Consider the following 10065-nt stretch of genomic DNA (forward strand, 5'->3'; position numbering starts at 1 on the left):
GTCTGTGACCTCCCCAAGGCAAATCATGACACGTTCAGATTTTCTTTATTATCAAGTGAGGCATTGGCAGACCTGCTCAATGGTTCTTGAACTTTCATGAGCAGCAGAATCCCTTGTGAAAATAGATTGCTGGGCCCAGCCCCCAGAGTTTCTGGTTCAGTGGGCTAAAGTGACACCCAATCAATTGCATTTCCACCGAACTCCCTGATGCTGCTGCTGCTGGGGATGGTGGTCCCAGGGCTACCCCTTGACAGCCTCTGGTCTGGATTATCCAGGCTCCCCCAGAGCAGGGACAGCAACCCTCCTGCTCACGTGGCTCAGTAGGAGGCCCTCAGTAATTCAGATTAAATGAGTGGATTAATAAGCCTCCGGTGGTAGATCCCTCAGGGCTCAGGAATGGGTGAATGTCGTGGCTGTCAGGGCAGCAGGGCTGAGGGCCAGGACGAGACAGACCGCCATGCTGGACATTTAGTGGTTTGTTTCTTTGGCCTCTTCACAATGACCAGATTTGCCTCTGCTGCCACCAGCAGCCCCGCCACCAAGCAGTACTCTACTGAGAGCTTCAGGTGGCCCCGTGGGCTTCTTTGCACTCTCTGCATTCTTCTCCTTGAACGTTCCTAATCTGAAGGTGTCCCTCTCTACCCTGACTGTGAGAAACCTTCCGACAATTCGGTTCAGGCCTGCATCTTCGCAAATGGAATTTAGGTGAAATTTTAGGCAGAGGGACACAGTGACACAAAGGTGTCACAAAGGTGATGCAGTGACACAGAGGCGATTTAAGGCAGTGTCTTTCTGAGATTCCTTATAGACCCCTGGGTAAAGCAGGTCCTTCCTCTCTGCTCTCCAGAGCCAGAGGAAACAGGGTGGGACCCTGGCATATGGCTGCCGAGAGATGGAATTCGTTAAGTCCCAGCAAAAGCGAAATGAATGTTGGTGGCCACATCCCATGCAGCTCACACATCTTTTGGTTAGAAAGGCTGCGCCCTCGCCCTGCACACAGGGCCTTCTTTCTTCTTCGAGGAAAAGTGGCTCTTTCACAGCCTGCTGGGAGGCAAAGGAAATGGAAAAGTCTTGCAGTATCCTGAGCCCCTCGCTGTTTTCTTCGGGCTTTCACAAGTTCAGGGGCTTTTGCACACAGGCCGGGTCCTGTAGGGGAACAGAGAGTTCTTTAGCTGGAGGCTGTGGGCAGCGCTGCTCATGTTTCCATGGGAGAGAAGCCCCGCGCACTGACCTCCTAGCCCCGGCCCTGACTTGGCCAGAAAACAGCGTGTGGAGCCCCTTGTGGCCCTCCCAGTCTGTGGCCCCAAAAGCAGAGCAGCTTAGTGGGGGCTTTTCTGAGAAGCTGCTGAGCTCAGACCCTGCTGGCTCCACATTCCTGGGTGATGAGGGAGGGATTCCAGTGTTTACTTTGAACACTGTTTTCCTGTGTCTGAATCTACCGGGTGTTAAATTCTTCCAGATTTCTGGCTCCACGTTGCAGCTCCAACGGGACAGAAACAGGTTTAAGGCATTTGGCGATGGAACGAAAGCAGGGTGTATCTGGGCACCTTCTGGGTGTAGAATTTCCACCCTGCGGTTGGAAAGGCTGTTAGCGCCTGCTCCGTGGGCCCCACGCCCAGGCAGGGTTTGTTGTGGTCTCAGTTCAGAGCTCTGCTGTTGTGCCTTTCACATTTCCCACCCTAGAGGGCAAAAGTTAGCTTTTCTCTTTTGAAAATGCATCCGGGAATGTGAACAAGCCGAGGTTTTGGAAGGTCAGGGCTTGCAGTGTTTTCCCGGTGAGTACAAACCCAGAAGTTGGGCTCATAAGGAATTCATTCGGTGGGATGTGTTAGGAAACTCCAGTGCATTCCATTTCCTGGGGATTGCTGTGCCAAGAGGTTTCACAGGCATGCGGGAGGTTCGAGCTGGAAGGGAGACAGGGTGAAGCAGACCTCAACCCTCGTTTTTACTCAGGAGAAAACCGAGGTACAGAGAGGAAAAGTAGAGCGAGGGCTGGGAGGCTGGACTGGAAGGGCCTGTCCCTGGTGCACCTGGTTCGATCTCTCAGTGCTGTGCAGTGAGTAACCTGATGATGGTAACTGTAACTATTGCCATCTCTGACCACACAACCATGCAGGGCTCTAGGAAACACTCTCCCCTTTATTAAGTGTTGGTAAATCAGTGGCTTTAACGATACAGAGAGCTTCAGAAAACAAACAGGATCGATTCCAAATTAAAGGCACTCTTTGGGTCCACCATGCACAATAGTTTCTGCATTCTTGTGTTCTGGGCTGGTGAGGAATTCAGGAAAAACTCCCAAAGGACCCCATGATGACTGGGGCTCCACAGAGTCTTTGGTGAGGTGCCAGCCTCTAGGCAGGCGGCTGTCGGCCTCTGAATCAGAACAGCCCAAATCCAACTCAGGCATAGGAGGGATGATGGCCTTAAAACTTACTCCATTCTAGACCCTGTGCTGTTGGATTCTGGAAACCTACTCTTGAGCCCTGTGTGCCTGTGTGCGTGTGCGTGTGCATGTGCATATGCGTGTGTATGTGTGTGTGTGTGTATGTAAGGAAAGGAAGATTAGTGGCAATCTTCCTGGCTCCAGGGCCTAGGTGGGGCCCAAACAGTGTTTATGCAGTAGGTTTGGATAAAATAGTCCCATGATAGAACCTGACATTTTGATCTGGTGACTTGCACAAAGCCATTTTGGTGCCAAGAACATTTTTACTTAGCCTTCAAAAGAAACCATGAAAACGACAGCTTTCTATAACTCTCAAGTAATGTGCAAGGCAAGCACCTCTCCATCTCTGAGCCTTCCTCCTGTACCTTGCCCCCCATCCATACCCTACCTGGAATCACTCTGGCCACACTAGTATATCTGCTGCGTCAAAATGGACTTGTCAAAGTCTGCTTTGTTAGAAGAGCAGCTTAGTTTCTGTAGCATGTTATAGACCTAAATTCTTTACTTACATATAGGTTCCCTTACTTATAGACCTAAATTCTTGACTTACATATAGGTTCCCTTACTTATAGACCTAAATTCTTGACTTACATATAGGTTCCCTTACTTTAATAGAAATGGTGTCCCCTAGAGACGGAATGGGGAAGAAGGAATTATGCAGTGAAATTTCTCCCACTGTTGCCAGAGGAGAAGCCCTTCTCTGTCTCAGTTCTGTGAATGGGATTTTTCCTTGGGATGTCTGGTAGGGGCTTTGTATTGGTTATCTCTTGGTGGGTGACAAAGCACCCCAAAGCTTAGTTGCCTTAAACAAATATTTGTTATCTCACAGCTTCTGTGGGCCAGGAATCTGGGTGTGTCTTAGCTGTCTGCCTCTGTCTCAGAGTCTCTCCATGATGCTGCAGTCATGGCTTTGGCTGAGGATGAGGTCTCATCTGAAGGCTCAACAGGTGGAGAATCAATTTTCAAATTCATTCACATGGATATTGGCAAAATTAAGCTCCTCACACATTGTCGAACTAAAAGCCCCAGTTTCTTGCTGCCTCTTGCCTGGAAACCCCTCTTAATTCCTTGCCATATGGGCTTCTCCATAGGGCAGCTTGTAATATGGGAGCAGGCTTCCCTCAAGAGGAATGAGAGAGTGTGAGAGAGTACTCAAGATGGAAGCCAACTTTTTTATGACTTAATCTCAGAAATGACATTCCATTACTTTGACCATATTCTGTTTATTGGAAGTGAGTAATTAGATGCAGTTCATACTCAGGGAAGGAGATTTCACAAGGATGTGAATACCAAGATGTGAGATTATTGGGAGGTATCTTACAGCCTGCCTAGGACAGGCCTTATGGGCCCAATTGCTGTTCACCCCATGGGCTCTGTCACCCTTGCAGTTCTGATAATATATGAGTTGCGAGGGGCAGAGGAAAATGATTTCCATGTTCACCCTTACTCCTTCTGAGAGGTAGATAGTTCTGTTGGCATAGCATTTAGAGGCTTCTCAGGGGCAAATAATCCAAGTTTCTCAACTATTAAGAGTTACATTTACCCTCCACTCTCCCATCCCATCCCAGCTCTACTCCAAAGAAAGCAGATAAACCCAAGACAGCATCCACAGTGGCTTTCCCTTTCCCTGTGGTCTCTGTCACTCTCTGAACCATGTGACACTCTGCTCTCTCTAGAGTTCATCTAGTCCTCACGTTGGATGCCAATGTTATCTAGCTTTCTTGTTTCCAGAATGAACCCCCAGTCATAAATCACAGAATAGAATTTATACCAATAGTTCAGGGTTCTTGGTGTTTACCAGAAAAGCTAATGGTTACAAAGCTCCTTATGGATCACGGAATACTTTTACTTACATCAACTGGATCATCATCACATCCCATAGGGCAGGATGTTTCCCATCTTGGGGATGAGGAAACAGGTTCAGAAAGACTAAGGAACTGCTCAAGATTAGACATAATGAGGTGAAGCGGGGTTTCAACATGAGTTCTCCTACCTTTGAATTCTGTGCTCCACCTTGCAGACCCTTGATGCTGTTTGCAGACCTGAGTCTACAGGTTACTTGCAGGAGGAATCTGGCAAACCTTCTTGGCTCAGTTTTGCTCCTTAAGCCATTCTAGACCAGGGCTGCCAATGATCTGAGAAGAGAAATAGAACACAGCTGGGACAAGGGACATCAAAGCTGGGGTGAGGGAGAGCAGACACAGCTGGGGACTTGGGGAGCTGCACAGGCACGTGCATGTGTATGCATGTGGGCGTACACATTCATGCATGAATGTGTATGTGGCTTGTAGACTCTTTCTCATGCCAGTGACTGTATGGATGTTCTGCTCAGGGCTGTGTGTACATGTGCACTTGTGTGTGTTGCTGCCTGTTGGTTGGAAACCTCCCTCAGTTAACCTGTGCACTTATGTGGCTGCAAGTGGACAGACAGATTCCTGGGCTCAGGGATGGGCTCTGGAGATGCCTTTCAGTGAGCAGATGTATAAACAGGACTCTTGGGATGTGAACAGTAGTGTGGCTGGGGAGGGATGGGTGAGATGTAGGGACAGCACTGTGGCAGCAGTTGTGTTGAAGGCTCCCTTGAGCCTGTCTTCTGACCTCCTATGGCTCCAGTCCCTTCCCTGATCTTCAACATAGTGACTCAGTTTTGGCGAGATGTGTCTTGGTACCAATTTCTCCATCCTGAACATTGGACTGCATTGTTTTGGCATTGCAGCAGACATCGCCATCCCGCATTTTAATGATGGCAGCAGTCCAGCCAATAGTCTCTTACCATGTGCCTGTGCCCTGTGCCCTCTGCTCAATCTGTATATGAATTATCTCATGAAATCCTCATGGCACTCTAAGGGTAGTTTGTCTTACTGCCTCTGCTTAACAGCTGAGAACACTGGGACTTCTGAATTTTAACTATCTTGTTCCTTGTTCCTGGTCACACGGCTAAGTTACTGACCTATCTTGAACTTGTGCTCTGAAGTCTATGTTACACTTTCTCCCAAACAATTGTTTATAAGCAGTTTTACTGTTTTGGAAACTTTGGTGAATTCTCCTATCAATTACCGTCTTCAGATATTGAAATCCATACACAATAATATTGCAGAACCACACTAGAACAGTAAGGAGAGGATGGTTTTTCTGCAATGCTGCATGAGGGTGGTTTTCAAAGGCTAGGCCTTTGTTGGGGAGAGGATGCCACACAACACACTCCACGAAGGGCCTGTAACTGGATTTTAAAAGTATTTGATGCAGCCCTCCGCCATGCCAAGAAGACACATTAAAACTTTGTTGTTTCATTGGATTTCTGACTCAACAAAAACTCCTTTTGTCAGAACTTCAGGATTTCCTGGCATGTTACCCACACATATTTTCTATGTGGACAGTTATGTTTCATCGTATACTATTGGGGTATATTTGTGCCTAGAAAGACTCATTTGAAACAAATAATTAAATGTTTCTGCCCAATTTCAAGGAACATCTTTTGTGACTTCTGAAGAATGGACAATTGCTATATTAATTTTTAATTGTGGGCAACAATTTGTTATATATTTAAGTGTTGATTCTCCCTTCATCCCCAAATCATTCATCTTAGTTAAATTAGATTACATTTTTTGCCAGTTAACCTTCTTCATTCTGTGTTTCTCAGGGACCCAATGAAATGAGTTGCATCAGAGGCTTGAAGAAAGAGTTTTTAGCTGGTAGAAGAGAGGAAGGCCAGCTAATCAGAACAAGGTAAGCAAGTCTGGCCTTGGGTTTTGAACAGAGTCTGTCCTCCCATTGGGCCAAGAATTGCCTGGAATTTAAAGATCTCACTTCTGAGTCTTAAAAACACAATTTAAGGAGAGAGAGAGAGAAAGAGAAAAAAAGAGAGACATGTACCAACAAAATAACACATAATAGGCTAGATGGTCCTGATAGATACGGTTTAGATAAGATACTTGGGAGCAGAGAGGAGGGCCTGTCTATTCCACCTAGAGGCCTGGGCCAACCTCTCAAAAGAAATATCACTGGAGCAATCCTGGAAGGAGATATGAAGGGCATGCAGAGGAGGGACCATGTGTGTGAATTTATAATCATTATGAGGAAGGAAACTCCATGCATGTGAAAAAGCAGTTAATATCTGTTAACAACATACAGAAGATACCCATGGAGCTGCATTTGGTGGCAATGACACCTGGGCCTGGTAAGAGCATGTATTAGATGAGGTGAGAATAGAAATGGAGGTTCGAAGGGGAAGCCGTGTAGAGCTTGGGTTAGAATTTGGTACATTTAGGTCCCCTGGACTTCTTCATATTAGACCGGCTTTCATTTCTTCTTTCAACAAAGCCTGAATCCAGGACTGTCATGGGTCTCTGTGCTTGAATTCTTTCTCCTTACTGGGCACCTGCGATGTCTCATTCAGTCTTCACAATAATCCCACTAGGAGATGTATCATTCCCCTTTTATGGATGGGGAAAACTTAAAGCTCAGACAGAGATAGTGCAATAGATGTGCCCACTTAAAAGCAGTAAAGAGCAGTGCTGGGATTTGAACCTAGGCCTTTACAACGACTCTATTTGTTTGTCATAGTTCTCAAAATAATGTCTCATCTTTTGCCATTTTACTTTCTCTAGTAGTGGCTACTGTCTAGTCATCCAGTCTGTGGTTTTCATTTGTGTTTCATACAAGTGTGCCACTGCTGAGTATTTGCATTTTCAGTGATCCCTGGAGACTCCAGGAGAAGTTGCTTATGGCAATTGCAGTAACGTCCATTTATCTGATGATTTTGACTCAAGTGCCTGGGGACAGAGCAATGAATGTGATGGATGGGATTGCCGCTCTCATGTGGCTTATATTCTAGTTGGTTAAAATAAAATAAATGCGTAAATCATAAGAAATGTCAGGCAGGGATAGTGTTAGGCAGAGGATTAAAATAGGAGATGTGATAGTGACTGGTGGTAATGTTAGGTCATCAGGGAAGGCTGAGGGGTTGACATTTAGGCTGAATCCTGACTTAATCAGAAGGAACAAACCATGTGAAGATCAGGGACATGTACATCCCAGGCAGAGGCAGTAGCTGGGGAAGGACCCTAAGGTGGGAACAAGATTGATGTTTTTAAAGAAGAGAGGCAAGCCCAATGTGGCCGGGCACAGTGGGGGATGGGGGGAGCCATTTTGGCTAAGGCTGGGAGGGGAGGCAGGGGCCAGATCAAAGAGGGTTTGCAGGCCAGCATAAGGAACTGGCATTGGCTTTTAAATGGAGGGAGAACCATGGGAATGTTAGGCAGGGGGATGATTTAATCTGGTCATGCTTAAAAATAATCACTCTGGGTCCTCTTTGGAGAAGGATTTGTAGGGTGTATTAGTCCATTTTCATACTGCTATGAAGAAATACCTGAGACTGGATAATTTATACAGGAAAGAGTTAATGGATTCCCAGTTCCACATGGCTGGGGAGGTCTCCACAATCATGGCAGAAGGTGAAGGAGAAGCAAAGGCTCGTCTTACAAGGCAGCAGGGAAGACAACATGTGCAGGGGAAATGCCCTTTATAAAACCATCAGGTCTTGTAAGATTCATTCACTCTCACAAGAACAGCATGGGAAAAACCCATCCCCATAATTCAATTACTTCCCATTGCATCTCTCCCACAACATGTGGGGATTATGGGAGCTACAGTTCAAGATGAGATTTGGGTGGGGACACAGCCAAATCATATCATAGGGGAATGAGAGTGGAAGCAGGGAGACCAGTAGCAGTTGTTCAGTAGTTCAGTTAATAGATGTCAATGTCTTGGAGGAGCCTGGTGGTGTAGAGAAATCAAATCATGGTGGGTTGGGGTTGTGGGAAGATAATGGGCTGGGGATATTGAATGAAGAAGCAAGAGGAATCAAAGGAAACCTTAGATGTTTGAATTGGGCAGTTCGATGAATGATGATGCCTCTTTCTGAGATGGAAGAGACCAAGGAGAAATCTTTTATGGAGTAAAGTTAAGAGTTTTTTTGAACCATGAAAAGTTTGAGAGCTTATTAGATATACAAATGAAGATGTAGTATATTGGTAGTTGGATATATATCTATATATCTATATATCTCCAACTTCTTTGGACTTTGGAAAAGAAGTCAATCTAGTTAGATTTGGCATATTGATGAAATGTAAAGTCACGAAATTGGTTGACATCACTTTGGGGATGTGTGGAAACAAAGAAAAGAAGAAGAATAAGGGGATCCAGAACTTCTCAATGGAGACTGAGAAGCAGCTTGCTGAGTGATGTTGGTGGGAATCCACTCCTGTGGCATCATGGAGGCCAGGTAGGAGAACATTTCAAGAACGTGAAAGTGAGTGCTCAGCTCTGTCTATGACCATGGCATTTTGGAAGGTAGAGGGGGAGAGACCTGGGGTGCAAGTGGAGAGGTGTTATTTGACAGGAATAGGGATGCCTTATTCATTGTAACAGGAAAGAAGGCAGACTGCAGGCGAGTGTATGGTGGAGAGTTGGTATGAGTGATGGCAGGAGGTGAGGGAGTGCTTGAGGGATTCTTGGATTTTTCTTAAAGCAGGGCAAGAAAAAGACATTAATCTACAATGAAAGGAGAAGGAGGTGAAGAGGAGGTTTGAAATAGTTGCTTGGTAGGAATATAAATTATTTAACCACTATGGAAAACCGCATGAAAATTTCTCAAAGAACTAAATATAGAACTACCATTGGGCACAGCAATTCTACTACTGGGAATCTACCCAAAGGAATAGAAATCATTTTATCAAAAAGACACCTGCACTCATAGGTTTATCCCAGCACTATTCACAATAGTGAAGTCATAGAATCAACACAAATGTCCACAAATGGTTGACTGGATAAGAAAAATGTGGTATATATATGCCATGGAATACTATGCAGCCATAAAAAAGAATGAAAGACTATCCTTTGCAACAACATAGATGGAGCTGGAGGCCATTATTCGAAGTAAACTAACTCAGAAGCAGAAATCAGATATCACATGTTCTCACTTATGACTGGGAGGTAAACAATGTGTACACATGGACATAAAAGTGAGGATAATAGACACTGGGGACTCCAAAAGGGAGGAGGAAGAGAGGAGGGTGAGGGTTGAACAATTACCTGTTGGGTACAGTGTTCAATATTTTGGGTGATGGGTTCACTAGGAGCCCAACTCCACCATGACATGATATATCCATGCAACAAACAGGCACACAGACCCCTGAATCTAAAATAAATATAATGCTAAAAAAGAAATAGTTGCTTGGAGAGTGGAAAAGGGAAAAGAGTAGGAAAGCGGAAGTGTTGGTTGGACTAGCTCTGTTGATTGAGTTGGAGATAGAGGATTAAGAGTGTGGAATTAGGCCAGGCGTAGTGTCTCACACCTGTAATCCCAGCACTTTGGGAGGCTGAGGTGGGCAGATCACGAGGTCAAGAGATCGAGACCATCCTGGCCAACATAGTGAAACTCCGTGTCTACCAAAATACAAAAATTAGCTGGGCGTGGTGGCGCACGCCTGTAGTCCCAGCTACTCAGGAAGCTGAGGTAGGAGAACTGCTTGAAGCTGGGAGGCGGAGGTTGCAGTGAGCCGAGATCGCGCCACTACACTCCAGCCTGGTGCCTGGTGAAAGAGTGAGACTCTGTCTCAAAA

General features: G+C 45.7%; 1 protein-coding gene across 1 annotated transcript in view; it reads left to right on the top strand.

Moving 5' to 3' along the window:
• Window positions 1–1586: 1586 nt before the first annotated feature.
• The window catches only part of CDRT4 (CMT1A duplicated region transcript 4), a 24164-nt gene continuing 15685 nt past the window's right edge, over window positions 1587–10065 (top strand). The window contains exons 1-2 of the mRNA XM_017496849.2: window positions 1587–1775; window positions 6084–6169. The gene's annotated coding sequence lies outside the window, so the exon portion shown is untranslated. The remainder of the gene's footprint in view (window positions 1776–6083; window positions 6170–10065) is intronic.

The sequence above is a fragment of the Cebus imitator genome, unplaced genomic scaffold (genome assembly GCF_001604975.1).
Source record: "Cebus imitator isolate Cc_AM_T3 unplaced genomic scaffold, Cebus_imitator-1.0 Scaffold223, whole genome shotgun sequence".
Taxonomy (NCBI): domain Eukaryota; kingdom Metazoa; phylum Chordata; class Mammalia; order Primates; family Cebidae; genus Cebus; species Cebus imitator.